The 19,715-nt window shown below is 35.4% G+C and overlaps 1 protein-coding gene and 1 pseudogene across 4 annotated transcripts in view; both read right to left on the bottom strand.

Annotated features, from left to right (window-relative positions):
* Rasal2 (RAS protein activator like 2) overlaps positions 1 to 19,715 on the bottom strand; it is a 267,727-nt gene that overhangs the window by 158,322 nt on the left and 89,690 nt on the right. The window lies entirely within an intron of this gene.
* On the bottom strand, positions 18,184 to 18,917 carry LOC148122103 (mortality factor 4-like protein 1 pseudogene; annotated as a pseudogene).

Here is a 19,715-nt window from a genome sequence, read left to right as displayed (position 1 = left end):
TAGCTTTAAAACCGAGCAATGTTCCTTAAATTAGCTTAAAATATTCACTGCTTTAAATATAGAAAGAAGTATAGTTCTTTTGACCCAAATTTTCAAAAATAATTTTAATCAACCATTCATATTACATTTAGTAGGCCAATTTACAAGATGCATTTTTAGAAGCAATTTTCCCCAGCAGATATTAAAATCCTTGTCACACAGCTTTAAAAATATGTCCTGAAAATAAGGACTGAACATAGAGCTTTGCACATGTTAAGCAAGTAAGTGCTTTATCACTAAACTACAATCTTGGTCTCCAGAGATGACTCTTAGCAATGGCAGTAATTACAGCATGCTATTCAGGAACAGTCTACAAGATACTGAAGATAAAGGTATCTGCTTACAACCTACCATAGGCGCCATCAATCCAGTCTCTTTTATTATAAGACTTCTGTTAATGTATGCATGTACTCATGTATGTACACATATATGCAGGTGCACCTGTCTGCATGTGTGCATAGGTCAGAGGTTATCTACCTCTATCATTCTCCACTTTATTTTTTAGATTACATTTATCTCTCTGTGTTGATGTACACACATGTGTATGCAGGTCACAATGAACATGTGGAGGACAGAGGACATCTTTTAGCAATCAGTCCTCTCCCTTACCACACAGATCATGCCAAGGATTAAACTCAGGTTGTCACGGTGTACCTTTATCCACTAAGCCATCTTACTGGCATGCCACCTTACTTTTTGTGACAAGGTGTATTACTAAACTTAGAACTCGTTGATTCACTGTGCTAAGTGGCCCAAAAGCTTCAGGAATCTGCTTGTATCCCATGTTCCAAGTGCTGGAATTACACATACATGTAGCCACGCATGACTTTTACATTGGTGCTTGGAACTCAAACTCAGATCTGCATGCTTACAGTTCAGTTACTGACTGAACTATCTTCCTCCCCAACACCCCCTGCCACCAGCCTTCACTATGTTTTTTTAAAGGATGTTATTTCCTTTTATAAATAAATTATATGTATAAGGGGGGGGGGAGAGGAGGGTATGGGGTGTGCACCTCAGTGCTGTGCCCTTTTAGGCCAAAAGAGTCTTTCAGATTCCCTGGAGCTGAAGTCACAGGCAATTGTGAGCCAACTGACCTGGGTGTTAGGAACTGAACTCTGAGCAGTATGTACTTATAACTGCAGAATCATCTCTGCAGCACCTCTCCTTTGTTCTTGGAGCACAAAAAAAAAAAAAAAAAAGTCAAATCGAATCAGGTCATTAACTTAATTTTTTTCTTCATTACTGTCTACTTTATATTCTACTGCAATGTCAGAAAGTATCCTCTTACCAGAACACCCAAATTTTGTCAGAATGATAATGCATGTTGCCTGTGAACTTTGCTTTGTCCTGACAAACAATGGAACTTTACATGCTAATTCATACATACCAATGGATCTAGTGCATTTAAACAAAGCTCCATGCAACTGAAAGATTAATAAAGACATTAATAAGCCAATATGCTTAAGATATAAATTCACCAAGTCAAAAGCATTTGTTTCTTCATTACTCACTATGAGATCATACTATTTGTTAAAACAAGTTTATATTGTATCTTTGAAGCTTACAAACCCTATGTTAGTTTACTTCTTAAACATACACACTTAATTTCCATATCACGTCAATACTGGGATCTAGTCAGTAAGTTCCTATGCTCACCATTACTCTTCATAAGAGAAAAGGGGAATGATAAGAGAGAGGGAATGAAAAAGGCAAGAGTTCGAAGTTTACCTTCTTTCTGGCAATATTCTTTAGTCTAACATTTGAAGAGTCTCTCGGCAGCTTGACTCTCAGTCTCAGCAGTAGGTAATTCAAGCACAGAAGTTCTAACTCTGCTGTACCACAAAGACAAGTGAGTTCTCTAGTATTAAGTTCTGGGAAGAGAGAACTTGTTTTTGAAATATATATATATATGTACCATATGTAAAGAAGAAAACATTGCCCTGAACAGCAGAGCTCACTGGAATTTCCAATAATCTATGTATTTTAAGATAGCTGGGATATGAAATAATTCCTATAATGTTCCTAGTTTGCTTCATCTACATCTTCACTTTAGCTGTATACTGCCTCTGATCACACATGCTGTCAGTAGGCAGAGAAAATCACATGCTTGTCTTTCACGTCTCAGATTAAGTCCCATAACTTCCACATTCGGTCAAACACGGCTTAAGCACAATAATAATTGAATGATGTCAATGTCAAGATGATAAATGGCAATCTGTTGCAGTTTATATTTTAATTGCAACAGACCAAATAATTGTTCTCATTAAATCTCTTAAACAGAAAAACACAAAATGCACTAAAACAACCTATTTATATTTTAACTCTAAAGGAAAAACAGTTCATATGTAATTTTTCTTAGCATATTACATTGTGTTAGCTGAAGTATAAGAAAATACTAGTCTGGTGGTTGAAAATATGACCATGGTGTTCTATTAATATTAAATGACCAAAACTGTAGGTTCTTTTTGAGCAACACATTTGTTACAGGAATAAAATGAACTATACTAAGAAACTCAAAAGCATGTCACATGCATTCATTTTATTATATTTAGCACCTCTTCCTAGGTTAATATATCCCACACTGTCTCTATTTGAATTGAATCTCATCATTTCTCTATAGGGTAGATGCTGTGGAGGAAGGCTAGAGCTTGCAAAGGAATGTAATTTTCACTAAGGAGGTAGAGGAAAGACAAAGTAGTTTATCACTATCGAGCTATCAATGTCTGGGGCTTTTAAAAACTGACTATATGGCCTGCATTGTGACATTATCTCTACATAAGAAAGCAGATAAGCTGTTAAGGTCTGGCAACATTAAAAATCTTTTAATGGCTCTGTCTCTAAAGCACAGTGCCAACTGAAACAAAATTTGTATGCATCTTTCCTAAATTGTAATCTGTTTGAAATTACTACATGCACAATGAAAACGTTAAGTCTTTTTAAAATGAATCCAGCCACTGACTGTTAAAAAGCAACAATCCAATTCAATGAGTTTTATTCTGATACAATATGCTAATCTGAATTAGAAGTAAAAAATCATTCTTTTTTTTATAAAACAACACAACAACAACAAAAATAAAAAACTTCAGGTAGGAGAAAGGGAAGAAACACCTACAGTAGAAAGCCACAAAGCAGTTAAAAGCAACATTCAGCTTTTTCTTTGTGATATATCAACATAAGTATATAAAATAGTCTTAAATCTAATCCATTTCTGAAAATGTGCCAGATGGCAAATCTTAATACAACAGGAGGAAGTAGCCTATTATTTTAAATGAGAAAATAACATATAACAAGCTCATATAAAACTCTTAATTTCCCCCAAAATACTGAGTATCACTAATGTTCTATGTAACTCATAAATATTTCATATTAACATGCCATAAATTCTTTGATGTTTAATGAATGTGCTGGTAAGTATAATTATAGTATCAGATACATGCCCCCATTCTATACTGCAAACATACTATAAGATTAGTAAATAACAAGATATTAAAGATAGATGATGAATGCTAACAAATATTAAAAATTAACTAAAGACTTCCTAAAAAAAAAAAACTAGCACCATGACTGGAGTTGTCTTTACTTTTTCCCACAAATAAAAATGCATATGCATGGTACATAAGGAATCCTGCATGGCCAAGGTTATAACATTTGTCTTTCTGCCTTTGCTACCACATTAGTTCTTATTATTTCTTCTCAGGAAGAGACTTCTCACTCCTCCTAGTTTTGCATGTTTTTTCATTATTTTAAAAGATGGTAAGTCTGAAGTCAGGTATGGTGGCTCACTCTGCTTTATTAAGATAGATTTATTCATTCATTCATTCATTCATTTTACAGTTTTCTGTCTGCATGTATGCCTGCATGCCAGAAGAGAGCACCAGAACTCATTATAGATGGTTGTGAGCCACCATGGTTGTTGGGAATTCAACTCAGTACCTCTGAAGGGCTCTTAACCTCTGAGTTATCTCTTCAGCTCTGGTGGCTTACTCTTATAATCACACCACTTAGGAGTCTGAGGCCACCTGAGCTACACAGTAAGTTCATGACTAACTTGGAACTACAAAGTGAAACCCTATCTTGGATGGATGAATAGATGGATGGATGGATGGATGGATGGATGGATGGATGGATGGATGGACGGACGGGCGGACGGACGGACTTAAAAAGATATTGCGTGATATTTAAAAAACAAAACCATAAAAAAAAAACTTTAGGGAAAAGAGATACAGCTAATGCATCTACTACATATACCCTCACACAGATTTGTAAACAATTTGTGGTTTCAGGCCCGAATACACATATGGATTTCTTTTAGTAATACTTGATAATTACTAGCTAATTTAAGCTAAGAAAAAAAATCTCTCAGTCAGTATAGTGAATATTTACATAATGAAGTTTAAGTATGAAGGTACACATTCACACTACAGAGAATAAGAAAACAGTGAATATGAAGAAGAAATGATAGGTGAAGGTTACAAAATAAAAGTGTTGTAGTTTGAATAACAAAGGCTTCCAAAGGCTACTATATTTAAATACCTAGTGCACACTTGGTGAAATTGTTTGAGTACCTTTTAGACCTTGTCTTACATACCTCTAGATCTTGTTGTTCATTTATATCTTGTTTTATTTTGTTTCTTTTTTGCTTTTGTTTTTTCAAGACAGGGTCATTCCGGGGAGCCCTGGCCATCCTGAAACTCGCTCTGTAAACCAGGCTGGTCTTGAACTCACAGATATCTGCCTGCTTCTGCCCCCCAAGTACTGAGTGCACCACCACTGCCCGGCCTTACTTATATCTTTTATAATATCCTACCAGCACTGCTTCCTTGACTTCAAATCATTGTAACAAATTAGTAAATCTAAAAAAAGAGTACATGAGAGAGCCTCTGTTCTCTCAAGTACCAGAGACCCAGGAATTACAAATGGCATAAAAAGCAGAGGTAGTATTATAGAACTGAGCTCTTAATCTGTAGATCCATGATAACAATAGATGGGCAGTATCAAAATCCAATAGAATGTAGAGCATTAGTGGTGTCCAAAGATTGGGAAAGCTGGTTGCTGGTAGACATCTATCCATCCATCCATCCATCTACCCACCCACCCATCCATCCATCCATCTATCTATTTCTATCTCTGGTATTAAAAGTATGACAAACTATGCTTTCTTTAGCAAGTAATGTTACCTTTCTGAGACTATTTTCTCAATTTCCTTCTTTTATAAGGAGATGACATCATGGCTGTAGATCTAAATTGAGGATTTTAAAAACTGATTCAAAGTAAAGGAATGTTTTACTAAAGAGTTTTTATATGTAAAGGCTGGGTGGGTATGGTGGCCTATAGGTAAGTCTATTGTTTTATGTGTAAATATATGAGTGACTTAGAAATACAAAGGCAAGTGAAAATAAAACTTCTGAAAAAGTTGAAAATTGCTCACTTTGTTAGCACAGATTACAAGAAGGTGGGGTGTACGTGAGACTAGGAAAGCTAAATATTCTTTACGTTCATTCATGTAGCCTGGACCAGCACATCAACCAATTATACTAAAAAATAAATTTTAACATAACAGTATCTAACTTAATAGCTCTGTCCTGCCAAATTCCAAATTGGTTAAAGGAAATTCCAAAATTATGATGCTTAATGTCAGCCTCATGAATAAAAAAGAAAACTATTATTAAAGCCCTTAATACCTCCATAATTTCATCTTTATACCATGATGCAGACTATACATGATATAAAAATGCTAACTCTAAGTGAGGTTTCAGAAGGTTTACCCTATTATCATGATGGCAGGAATCATGGCACTGGAGCAATAGCTGAGAGCTAGCTACATCCTGATTCACATGCCAAGAGACAATGGGCTTAGCTTTCAAAACCCCCCAAGTGACATACTTCCTTCAACAAAGTCATACCTCCTAATCCTTCTAATCCTTTCGAATAGTGCCACTACCCCATGACTAAGTGTTCTAATGTATGAGCCAATGAGGATCATTCTTCTACAAACCACCACAGAGGGAGACGCTGATTATAAATAGCTGAGTAGCATTTGAGACATCAGGTTGAAATCTGAATGTCTCAGGTAACTCTATATGAGCTTGTGCTCCTTCTGTAAGATAAATAATAGAGTGCTTTACTATGCCAGAAAGTGAGACTACTGAAAGAGAGATGGCATGTGCTTGGATTCTGACAGAGCTGCGTAGCACAACTCAGTACATCACTGATGTTCAGCATACAGGAATGCTATGCAGAGATGTTAGACGAACCTGCCAAAGCACAGAATTTTGGCAGAATGAGGCTCAGGGTTAAATTGGAGCCCTAGAAAGACCTATATCCCCAACTTAGATTATTTCACGAAGGAACTTCGCACATTAGAAAGAGATGAGAATAATTTCTAGAACATAGAGAAGTGGTCAATAAATGGTAGCAATCATGTTATTGTTGATCAGAAACAACAAGATCAATATTGGAAACAACAAGGTCAAGAGCCTAAGAAAAGATTTTGTAGAAAGCTGACTACATGAAAAGAAATCTCTATGTCATTTTCAACCATGACTCCTAGTTAAGAGCTTTGGACTCTCATTTTTTAGCTTTAAGATGAGAAGAACTTAGTTTCAACCTCTCAGGAAAATAGTAGGAACTGATGACAAATATCAAGCATTAAAAATAGTGCCTGTGGTGTTTATAACTCCGCAGAAAGAGTGAGAAGCTAGTCTTTTTACTTTATATATCTAATGTAATGAATTTGTTTGATATTACTACCCAAAAATATTAATGCTAGAAGAGTAATATATGTATGCAAGAGAAGAACACCACTTTAATCTGAGTAATTGTCAAGATTCTATGATGAATATAAGCACTTTTTTGTTTTTCATTTGTTCTTTAAATATACGGGGGAAAATACTGCACAGGTTTGCTTTACAAAAAGAAAACTCCTCTGATTCCATCAGTTAGAATTTGGTACATGATTGCATAAAAAATTGTTTATCATTCTGAATGCAAATTTCACAGGGTAAGACCAAGCAGCTTAAAAACCCAGCAACTCCTCTTCACATGAGAGGAAGAAGGGAAGATTATGAAAACAGAAAATCTTTTAAATGATGCTTTAATTTCATCAATGACTTGCAAACTTCCCAGCCACATAATTCTCTAAGTACAACACATGACAGCTATACTTGGAAAGAATAACTAATTCTAAACAAATTTCAGTTAGAACAAAAAAAATGTGCTTATGTTTCTCAAACATAAAGCAATGAGAAATCTGGGGATAATATGTAACATGAGGGCCTGCTTGTTGGGGTTTCTGTCCTGCCAAGTTCCCACAGCCAGTAAATCGTAAAGAAAATCACACAGAGTTTATAACATAAGTTATAAACTGATTGGCCCATTAGCTCAGGCTTTATATTAGTTCTTATAACTAATATTAATCCATTATTCTTATCTATGTTAGCCACATGGCTCAGTACCTTTTTCACCGGGGCAGGTCACATCCTGCTTCTTCAGTGTCTGGACAGGACTGAGGAGGAATGGGCTTCCTCCTTCCCAGAATTCTCCTGTTCTCTTTCACCCGCCTCTACTTCCTGTCTGTTGTCCCACCTATACTTCCTGCCTGGCTAATGACCAATCAGTGTTTATTTAAAACATAACTGACAGAATACAGAATACAGAATTGCCCCACACCAATAATATTATTCATCAAATCAAAAGATTAAAGATTTTCACTCCTTAAAATGAAAGTCCAAACGACACATAAATACAACTAAGCACACGTGTGTACATGCACATTCTTGAAATTCTAAAAACTATCTGAATTCCCTTATATATCCAAATACAAGATACTCATTGTGAGGATGTATATGTTATACAAAAGCATGGAATAAGAAACACTATTAGTATCAGAAACAGTTTGTTTCCAAGGAAACCAAGACCATAAAATACCGTACATTATGCAATGCCTAAGAGTAGACATTCCAACCAACACAAGAAGACTGTCCACTTTCTCTCGGGCAATTTCTATCAGAAAAAGAAGAGGAATTTTGCAACCAATAATTCTTTTAAATAATATAATAATGTCCCCCAAACATTCAGTTATTTGCTTTTATATTTTCAGCATGATGAGAAAAAAGAAATATTAAGAATTGCATTAAACTTTGCAGTATATTTTGCACACAAACATTGTAAATTAACCCTTATATCTATGTTCCTCTATGTTGTGCAGGAACAGAAAAAATAATTTCCTACACATGCATCATGCCTAGAAAAGTTTTCTTTTCACTGCCTACTATTAGACTTGAATTCATGAATGAACTTAAGCTTATTCTAGCTAGAATTACTACTGCAACACAGAAATATAGGCTTAGCAAGAGGAGATAAACTACATCAGTGTTAAAAGTCAAACACAAGCCTACAAGTTCTGAAAAGTCTCTTTTTAAGAGGTATGCTGGAAGAGCTACAGAGATGGCTCGCTGGTCTTTTGTAAAGGACCTGGGTTCAGTTCCCAGTACCCAAAGAATGGATCACAACTATCTCTGATTCCAGTACCAAGGGACCCAATGCCTTCTTCTGACCTCCACAGGCACCAAGCATGCTTGTGGTATATATACATACATAAAGGCAAACATTCATAAACATAAAATAAACAAATCTTTTAAAATGTTGAAAGAAAGGTATGCTGGAGCATACCTGTAATCCCAGTATTCAAGAAAGGGACTGTTATGTACACAGCCAGCCTAGGCCACAGATCAGTTTTCAAAAACTGAGAAAAACAAAAGAGAAGATAAGAGGAACAAGGAGGGGAAAGGAGAAGAGAGAGGAAGAAGGAGGGAAGAGATGGTTATGTGCAACAATGTAGCATATAAGCCAAGATCTTCTATAACTAAATATATACAAATTAAATTTGTTGCTGGAATATGTTTTTCCATTAATTCTGTGTCACTGAAATTCCTGACATCCTTATTTTAGGTGATAAATATATTAAGTGCATATTTCTCAAAAATGCAAATTGAAAAGTTAAAAGAAAATAGAGTCCACAGATATAGAATACAAAGAATGCATGAACACCGCAAAAGGCTGCTGTACAATGACTCAGCAAAGAGGAGATCTGAGCTATGGGGTTGAATGTTCTATATCTTCTGGTTTGTTTCCTTATAATAATTCAGTTTCATACTGTAACAATGCCAAGGACACCGAAATGAAGAGTGTCTAAGTATCAGCTTTAAACAAAAAAAAATTTAAATGAACAATAAGAAGGACTGGTTTGTATATAAAAAGAACTATTTATAAGATCTTGAAAGGATAAGAAAAAATATAAAAATTGTTTTTTAATTTTGAACTTTAGAAAACCAAATGACTTTACATAACTTCTTTAGTGTCTCATTGCCAACTCTCAAGTACCAATTAAATTTAGTGATAGAAATAGTAGTAAAATTGTCAAGCCAAAGATAGTTTAAAACACAATTCTCAGCATCAGTCACCATAATCATGGATTCTGTGATATGTAACTCACTGTCAAGCTGAACTCTGCCATCTATGTATCTTTACCAAGCCTAAATTTACTTGCAAATATATTTCTATATTCCACAGACCACAGCCTGTTAAACTGTCAACTCCTACTCCACATAGGAATCTAGCAACAGTAAAAGGTTTCTGAATGTGCAATGATCAAAAACTAATTCGAAAATCAAATGTGTAATGAACACATTCTAACACCATTCACAAGTGTTTCAACCATGACTTTACCACACCCTTGGTTCTGAACACACAGTATGCATACTTTACACTGAGCATGTAGTCCATGTCATAAAATGCCAACAAACACTGCTGGAACACCTCATATCATATATAAACAAAATACATATATCTTATTAATACACAAATTTGCTTTCATCTTTAACAAATGGTAAGATTATACATATAACAAAGAATTGTTTTTAAATAAATTCATGATTTATTATTAAATGTTTTATTTGTACATCTACTTTTATAAGTCTACACACTCAGGCTGCATAAATTTTCTTGTATAAAAGCAGATTACAAGTGGAAAAGATTAAGAACACTATATGAGTCATGTTTAAAGACACTTTATGTTAAATGCACACTTAATTCCATCAATGTCTGCCCTGGGTAAAAGTAATTCAAGAGGAAGTACATTAACTTTTGAAAAGTGTTATCATCTCATATTTTCAAACTAGTTTCAGTTTTATTGCTATGCTGCTTTCAAAAGTTGACTCTTAAGCAGCAAATAAGCTCCTCATCAGCACCATGATGTCAGTTCCTACACTATCTGAGGCAACAAAGGAAGATGGGTAAAAACATCTACAAGCTTCATGTAGGAAAACAAATGAAAAACGCACTCTCTCCTGAAGCAGGATGGAAAGAAAAAGAAATGATTGGATGAAAGGTCTGGACGCTAAAAATATTCTTGACTGAAGTTCTACAGGAGATCCTGGAGAGATACTTTCTCTCTCTCTCTCGGTGAAACAAAATATTTGTGAGGCCTTGAGTTTAAGCTCCAATACCACCTATGCACATGCACGCGCAAGCACACACACACACACACACACTCACTCTCTCTCTCACACACACACACACACAGGCTCACAACCATCTACAACCCAGATACAATCATGTGGTCCATGGGCACCAGATACATGCATAAAATGCAAGCATATTTAGGTAAAACACCCATATACATAAATAGCAATTCAAAAAGAACACTAAAAGTTAAAATATTTGATTTTTGCTTGTATAAATTCCAAGACAAGCAACTATGAGGCCAAAGGTTTATATATGCAGAGTCATATAATATATATTCACCAAATATTCTCTCAGAAAAGTATATAGTCAATCCTAAATTCCCTAGTGCAAAGGATAAAGCTGCCAATGCTGACAAACTGTGAGCAATAAAGAATTTTATTTAACTGTGTAGATATGAAAGACTATTTTAAGTGATCCACTAAAAATATTCTGAGTGCTACTGCAAGTGGTCTTTTACTAGACACTAGAGACAAGACTCCACTGTGAGTGATATGTAATCAAGTAATATTAATAGAATACGATAGTCATCAGAAAAGAACAAGGGTAAAGAAGAGAGAAGAATGAATAATTTTAACAGCCACAGGTGTTGAGAGGTGGGAAAGGGGCAGTGTGCACTACTGGTGAGAAGGGACAAGACAAGCACATGACGAGAAACTCCTTTCTAGTGACACACTAGGAAACAAGAGCCAAACTATAGCAGATGCCTTTTCATAAGGTGGCTGGTAGGAGACCTGCAAGTCATACTAAAGTTAAACTTTCACACCTTAAAAAGCAAATTTATGGCAATCTTACCAAAAGCAATATATAGATTCAATGCAATCCCCATCAAAATTCCAACATAATTCTTCACAAACCTCAAAAGAATACTCAACTTTATATGGGGAAAAAAAAAACCACGATAGCTAAAACAATCCTGTATAATCAAGGAACATCTAGAAGTATCTCATGCCTGATTTCAAGCTCTACTATAGTAATAAAAACAGTATGGGCCTGGCATAAAAGCAGAGATGGATCAATGAAATTTAATTGAAGACTCTGACATAAATCCACACACCTATGAACACCTGATTTTTTGACAAACAAGCCAAAATTATACAATAGGAAAAAGAAAGCATCTTCAACAAATGGTTATGGCATAACTGGATTCTGGCATGTAGAAGTAAATAGATCCATATCTATCATCCTTTACAAAATTAGAGTCCAAAAGAATAGTGGATCAAAGACCTCAAAATAAATTCAGTTACTCTGAACCTGATAGAAAAGAAAGTGGAAAGTAGCCTTGAGCACATCAGCACAGGAGAAAACTTCTTGAATATAACTCCAGTAGCACAGACACTGAGATCGACAATCAATATGACCTACCGAAACTGAAATGCTTTTATAAAGTAAAGGTCACTGCCAATGAGGCAAAATAGCCGCCTAAAGAATGGAAAAACAGCTTCACCAACCCCACACCTGAGAGAGGGCTGGTCTCCAAAATATATAAAGAACTCAAGAAACTAGACATCAAATTACCAAATAATCTGGTTTAAAAATGGGGTAGAGATTTAAAATGAGAATTCTCAACAGAAGCAGCTCAAAAGGCCAAGATACACTTAAAGAATTGTTCAACATCCTTAGCCATCAAGGAAATGCAAATCAAAACGACTCTGAAATACCATTTCATACCTGTCAGATGGCTAAGGTCAAAAACTCTAATGACAGCTTAGGTCCTAAACAATAGAGCAGAGGGTGCCCAAACTGGCCTTGCCCTGTAGGCGGACTGATGAATATCTTAAATATCACCATAGAACCTGCATCCGGAAACTGATGGAAACAGAGGCAGAGATCCACATAGGAGCACTGGACTGAGCTCCCAAAGTCCAGTGGAAGAGTGGGAGAAGTCAGAATACGAGGAAAGAGGTCAAGACCATGAAGGGTACAACCCAGTGAAACAGTCTTCCTGAGCTAATGGGAGCTCAAAACACCAGCCGGATTGGGAAGGAACAAGCATAAGACCAAACTGTGTCTGTGAATGTGGTTGACAGTTGCATGGCTCGGGCAGACTGAGAAGCCACTGGCAATGGCACCAGGATTTATCCCTAGTGCTTCTACTGGCTTTTTGGGAACATATTCTCTTTGGATGGATACCTTGTTCAGCCTAGATACAGTAGGGAGGGCCTTGAACCTTCCCCAAAGCAATGTGCCTTACCCTCTCTGAGCAGTGGAAGGAGTGGGGTGGAGGGATATGTGGAGGGAATGGAAGGAAGGGAAGGAGTAGAAACTTGGATTGGTATGTAAAATGATAAAAGATAGTTTGTTTTCTTTTTTAAAAAAATAAAATGTATGAGTGTATGAATCTCTCATCTAATTTTAAAAGGCTATAGCAAAATTCATATTGATTAGCCTAATCAATATAACGAGATACTTAATCACAGGAAGTAGATGGAAAAGGTCCTAAAAATCATTAAAGCTAGCACTATGCTCTTTCTTCAATGAAATTTAAAAGTTAACTTTCCTAATAAGTCCATTTTATAAAGAATAACATAAATCTTTGCCTATTATAAAATCTCATTTTTCACTATCATTATTAAATTTCTAATTGGTGAGTAGTATTATTTTTGTTAGTTTGTCACAAATTAATTTATACTGAGCAAGACTAATAACTGGATCTTTTCAATTATTAACCCAAATCAAGACTAAAGAGAAAAATAAAACTAAAATATATACACATGATAAAATATAGTAGACATTCTTACACTAAAATGCTAAATGCTATATTAAAATGCTCTAAAATGCTAAAGCTATATTCATATGTGTGTATGTGTGCAATTGTATCTTCCTCTACAGCTCCCCTCTTTAGTTTCTGAGACAGGATCTCACTAAACCTATAGCTTGTCATTTTGGCTATCTGATTGGCCATTGTGCCCAGTTACAGTTACAGGTACCTACTGCTATGTTCAGCTTTTATGTTGATGTTGGGCATCAGAACGTAGGTAAGTTTTAATGCTTGTACATCAAGCATTTTTATTCACTAAGTCATCTGTCTAATTCCAAAGTTAACTAATTTCAAAAGAGCAAGATTTATAGCTATAATGAAGGCAAAACAAATTTCACATTTCAGGTCTGAAACAGAAAAAGTCAGCAATTCTACCTGCTAAGCTGTATTTGTATTCTAAGGCCTAACTAGAGTGCTAACTCAAGGAAACCTTATCTAGTACATCAAAACATGAACATTTCTCTTAATCTTCATGTTCACTGTAAAATATCTTTAATAAACACCAATGTTTCTTTAAAAAAAAACAATACAGTTCATGCCTACCCCTTGTCCATGTTTTTCCTCGCTACAATTTTAATAATTCATAGTCAACCATGGTCCAAAAATATTAGATAGAAAATTTAACTGTGCATAGTTCTGAGCAGAATGATAAAATCTCACTCCTGTAGGGATGTCAGGGAGTCTCCCTTTGTCAATGAATCGATGCAATATGCTACTCATGCTTAGTAGCCACAGCGATGTCAGGCTGTCACAGTATCATAGTGGTTGCTCAAACAACTTTATTTTATTTAATAATGGCTCTAAACTGTCAAAGCAGTAATGCTGACATCTTAGACTTATCAAAGACAAGTTAGTGAAAAGGTAAAAGTTTTGACTCAACAGCGAAAGACGAATATCATATACTAAGGCTGGTAAACCCTTTGATGAGAACAAATCTTGCATTCAAAAAATTTATGCCCAAACTGAAACATTCCAACCACAGTATATGGTGCTATGATACTCTGAGATTCCATTTCGCACTTGTCAGAACAGCTATCATCAGGAAAACAAACAACAACAAGTGTTGGAGAGGGTGTGGGAAAAAAGGTACATGTACTCTTGGTGGAAGTATAAACTGGTGTGTCATGGTGGATGCCATGTCAGTGTAGAGGCTTCTCAAAAAGCTAAATATAAAACTTCCCTATGACCAAGCTATACCCAAGGCATCTACCCAAGGGAGTCTATATTCTTCTACAAAGGCATTTGCTCATTCAAAGTACTGCTGTTCTATTTACAACAGATCTCAAGGCATGTTCCAAAATTTTCTTTACCATCTTTCATAAAGTAAACAAATGGCAAAATTCTATTATTTGATGGGAATATTTAGAAACAAAAAAGAAAAGTAATGAGTCAGGAACAACAGAAACAGACCCCAGACTCCTGATTCGTAGACTTACACAAACCTACCAGAACTCTTTTAATCTTTGCCTTTCTGGCCTATGATTTTATAAAATAATAGCAATAGCAGAAAAAATGGCACTTTTAATGGTAATCACTAACAGTTTTACATGTGCCTCAGGGAAGTCTCACACTCAAGTTAGTACCATTATCACTCTCTTGCTGCACAAAAGGAAATGGAGGCAAAGGGAATCTGGGTAACTATTCACAGTCATATTGTGTGGAAGTAAATAAAAGCACTGGAATCCAAGTAGTCACAATCATAGTTACCATGTTGTTTGCATGCTGGCTGGCCACAGGACTTAGGAGATTTAAGACATACTGTACTAGTGTGGTACTTACCAGCAATAAGGACCTTTTGGTCTCAGCTGGTCTCAGTTGCTCCAAAGTCTTCCTTTTCTGATACTTCTTCATTTATTTATTATTTAGGGTTAAGTATACATATATATGACTGTGTGGATTCATGAGTACCATTAATGTTGTTCAGGAGCCCTCAAAGGGCAAAACAGGGCACGAGATCCCATACAACTAAGAGTTGTGAGCCTCTATATGGGTGCTGGGGACCAAACTCAAGTCCTCTGCAAGTACAATAAATCCACTTAACCAAATCCACTTAACCACTGGACCACCTCTCCAGTTCCAGTGTCCACCTTACAGCCTTCAAAAGTATCTCAGTTAAGATTATAGATAAATTGCTGAATCGTCTTAATACATATTTTCTAAGAACTACGTATTGTCTTTGATTTTTCCCCCTTATTTATAAAGTAAGAGCATATGGGTGGAGAACTTTAAGGTTTGTTCTGGTTAGTTTTCTTGAAAACTGTAGACAAGCTAAAGTCATCTGGGGAGAAGGAATCTTAACTGAGAAAATAGCTCTACATACAGTATTGGCAGGTCAGCAAGTCTACAAGACATTTTCTTGACTGCTGATTTTATGCACATAGTACCACCCCTAAACAGATATATGGTCCTTTATGGTGTAATGAAGCAGGCTGAGCAAGTCCCATGTAAGCAAATAAACAGCACTGCTCCACGGCCTCTGGATGAGTTCCTGCCTCCAGATTCCTGCACTACTTGAGTACCTGCCCTGACTTCCCACTGTGATGGATGGTTGACTAGATGTGTAGGACAAATTAAACTCTTGCCTCCTCAAGTTGCTTTTGATCACGGTGCTTTCTCACAGTAATAGAAACCCTAACTAGGACAAGATCTTTTACAATTCTAAACAACGTAACCATGCCAATTCAGTACAAGGACACCTATGCAGAAGTATCTTTATTTATATATAAAACTTCATTGCACTGGATGGTTTGATGACTGGAAGTGTAAGATGGAGTAAACTTTCTTCCTCAAGTTGCTTTTGTCATGATGTTTCATCAGAAAATAGAAACTCTAAGACACAATCTTTTACAATATATCTATGCCAGTTCAGTACAAAGACAAGTAAAGTCTTTATATATAAAAATCTATCATATTCTCCAAAATTGTAAATTTTTATAGAAAAAAAAAAGGTTTAGCATTTGGGTATATGTTGCATGTCTGTAATCTCAACACTTGAGAGGCAGAGGCAGAAGGAATACTTCACATTGTAGGCCAGCAAGATCTACCCAGTGAGTTCTAGGCTTACATGAGCTACTAAGCAAGACTCTGCCTCCAAAAACAAATTAAAAAAAAGAAAAAGAAACAAATATTATCAAAGTTATAACTGTATAGCCTCCAGAAGGAGGCACAATTACCACAATCTGAATAATCAAGTATTTTTAAATTTATCCTATTATTTCATTTTATTTATTTCATTTATTTATAAATTCCCCACAAATTCTACTTCATGTCCTGGTGTTCTCTGAACTGACTTATTTCTAAGACATACAGCAAAGGACCCACTTCAAAAGAGCTCATTTTCTGATAAATAAAGAAGTACTGAATAAACTGTAGAGATAGAAAACAAGCACAGGCGAAAAAGAAAATCTAAAAGAAACTTTAGAAATGAACAAAATTTTCTAATGGTACTGCCAAAAAGGGAAAAAAAAATCAATAAGTTGACTTTCATTTCTAATTAATGACTACTATAACTGTAGTGATACTTAATTAAGTCTTGTAAAAAAATTATAAGATTTATTTTCATAACATCATCACATAGACACATAATTCATACTATACTCTGAAATTCTGATACTTAAACTATTTCATTTTATTATATAAATTTTTCAGTACCATTTGCCATAGGATAAAAGTTCCCTTTAATAGCCTAACATTTGAAATAAGATCCAATGATGAAAAAAGAAAATAAACTAACACTAAAAAAAAATAGACTTATTAAAGTATTTAAATGAACATTTTTGACAAATACCATGGTCATCAAAACAGAGAAAAGTGAGGTTTACATGAAAAATTATTAAGTTCTGTTAGACAAATAAAATGTATATACAATTCTATAAAAATAACAAAAAAGCATTTTTAAAGGATAAAGTCTCAATCTAGGGACTAATAGAAATACCCAATGAATATTTATTAGGCAAATAAATTGGAATAGGCAAACGGAGACTAATAAAACAACTGCATCATAATTTCCACTATCAAGTGAATCCTGTTCACAGTGAACAATAAATGTTCATAAAATAATATATTCAGAAAGAAATGTCCTAAAGTAAACTATAACTACAACAGGCTGACCTTAAATAGAAATTGTATCAAAGTCAGCCAAGTGATAACACACTTGCAATCTCAGCACTCAGGAAGTAGAGGGAGACAAGAGTTGAAGATCATCTATGACTAGGGATTACATTAGGGTCAGTGTGGGCTATCTCAATCTCTCTCCCTCTCTCTCTCTCCCTCCCTCCCTCCCTTCTTCCCTCTCTCCCTCCCTCCCTCCCTCTCTATCTCTCTCTCACACATACACACACTATTTGGTTTTAGAAAAATATTTCAGTATTAGACTAAGTGATACCAAAGCATCAAATATTTAAAAATCTTTATAAAAATATTGAATTGAAAAACATGTCATTTTCTAAGAAAAAAATTACTGAAGATATAATACGACATTGACTTTTCCATAAAACTGTAGCTACATGATGAACTGTGCCTATCATGTTGAATCATGCATTAGACACAAATACAGAAACCATGTAAAGGCTGCCACTCTTCAACAACTCAGCAAAGATAAAATGCCTAAGGAACAACATAGATGATTTACAAAAGATGGGTTCCTTAAACACCATGGGGGAAAAAAGACTACAGATGGATGGGTGTTCAGCTATATACCCTAAAGTGAACCTTGACTCTAGGCATCAGAAGATTTTTGCCATAAAGCATTAACATTATAAAAGTGGGTAGTGTCAAAGAAACTGAATGACCAGCATTCAAAAGCAGCTTTGTTAACTACACAAGAAAACACTACAGCATTTCTCTCTGCCATCCACCACTGAATACACTGGTAGAACTTAGAAATGAGAACAGAAATTTAAAAAGGAGGAGTAATTCCTTTTATTTTCTATTTAATATCAGATAGAAGACAAACACCAATTCTGTCATACAGGTCTTTGGTGGTACTCAGGAGGAGTCGCTTCCTAATCACTGGCACTGAAGAAAGTTACAGAACTTTTTGTCAGGTAGTTGAGAAATTCTTGAGTATAGGTCAGTAATAAAAACAAGACTCTCCTTATCTAGAGGTGTATAAGTCAGCACTGCTCCAATTCAAATAATCTCAGTAAAGCATGTTTTTTATTATCTGTGCCTCCTCAAGATTTCTTAAAACATGCATAACCTCCAAAATGGAATCCACATTCTTCTTGGAAAGAAGATAAAATAGTTGCATGTTGTCTGCTGATCCAAGTCCCAGTCATCCACAAGCCACGGTGTCAGCTCTTCAGAAATTTTTAACTTCAATTCTTCATTCTCAACTGTAAGATCTAACCGTACTCTTTTCTTCCTAAAAGGCTGAGGTGTCTCCTTAGACACCATCTCCATTCCAGATTGTTTTCGGCTTGTTCTTTGATTTCACTTCAACATTTTTCTGTTGCAGACCAGATGTCTTCTTTCCTGAAGCATCCCATTTCATCTTGCCTTCTGCATAATGTTCCTGGCTGGCCTCCTGAAGTTCTCACTGTCTACAAATTGCTGTCCACATATTTGAGTACTCTGCTTTCCAGAACCCGGAATTTTTATTCCAACCGCTGCAATGATAAAGGGTTTCACTTGTTTGTCTTCTTTGGCCGTCTTTACACACTCTGCTTCATAGAGAAGATGCATAGAGAAACACAGCACTCTCTCACCTTCTGGAATATAGGCCTCAAGTCCTACCTGAGTGCCATATTTAATGCTACCTCTTTCTTCTCCTACCGCTCCTACTCTCTATCCCACCCCAGAAAGTCACTGCCTTGCTTTTAATAAGCTAGGGAAACTTTGCTAGTTTATTAATAACATCTTTTTAAAAAACAACCTAGGAGACTAGAATCACTACCACTGACAGGTATCTAATTTTATGTATTTTGAGTGATTTGTTATGTATTATTCTGTCAGTAGTACAAAGTCTTCACTAACATTTAGTGTATCTGTACCATTTAAATTATTGCACTAAACATGGAGTGGGTATAGACTATGCCTTTCTTCTTTAAAAAACCTGGATCTGGGAATAAAACCCACAAATGCTGACAACAACTCATATGTTCTAACCAGCAGATACCACTTTTCTCCAGAACAACAAACCACAGCCATGGTATGCAAAACACCCTTTATTTTTACCAACATTATGATTATATTTCGTGCTAAGTTATAACTGAATTGATGTCCTTTAAGTTTCAAATTATTTCGATACTCTGGTGATAACATCTAAATAAATAAATAGAACATAGGATTTCTACTTTGTAAAAACAGATTTTTAGGATAACTGAAGGTGAGTTTCACATGAGATGATAGGGAAATGCCGGTGGTTAACTGACTAAAGCTCACTCACTAA

This window comes from Myodes glareolus, chromosome 5 (assembly GCF_982192425.1).
Source record: "Myodes glareolus chromosome 5, mMyoGla1.1, whole genome shotgun sequence".
NCBI lineage: Eukaryota > Metazoa > Chordata > Mammalia > Rodentia > Cricetidae > Myodes > Myodes glareolus.
Note: the sequence above shows the minus strand (reverse complement) of the source record. Positions and strands in the feature narration are given on the sequence as shown.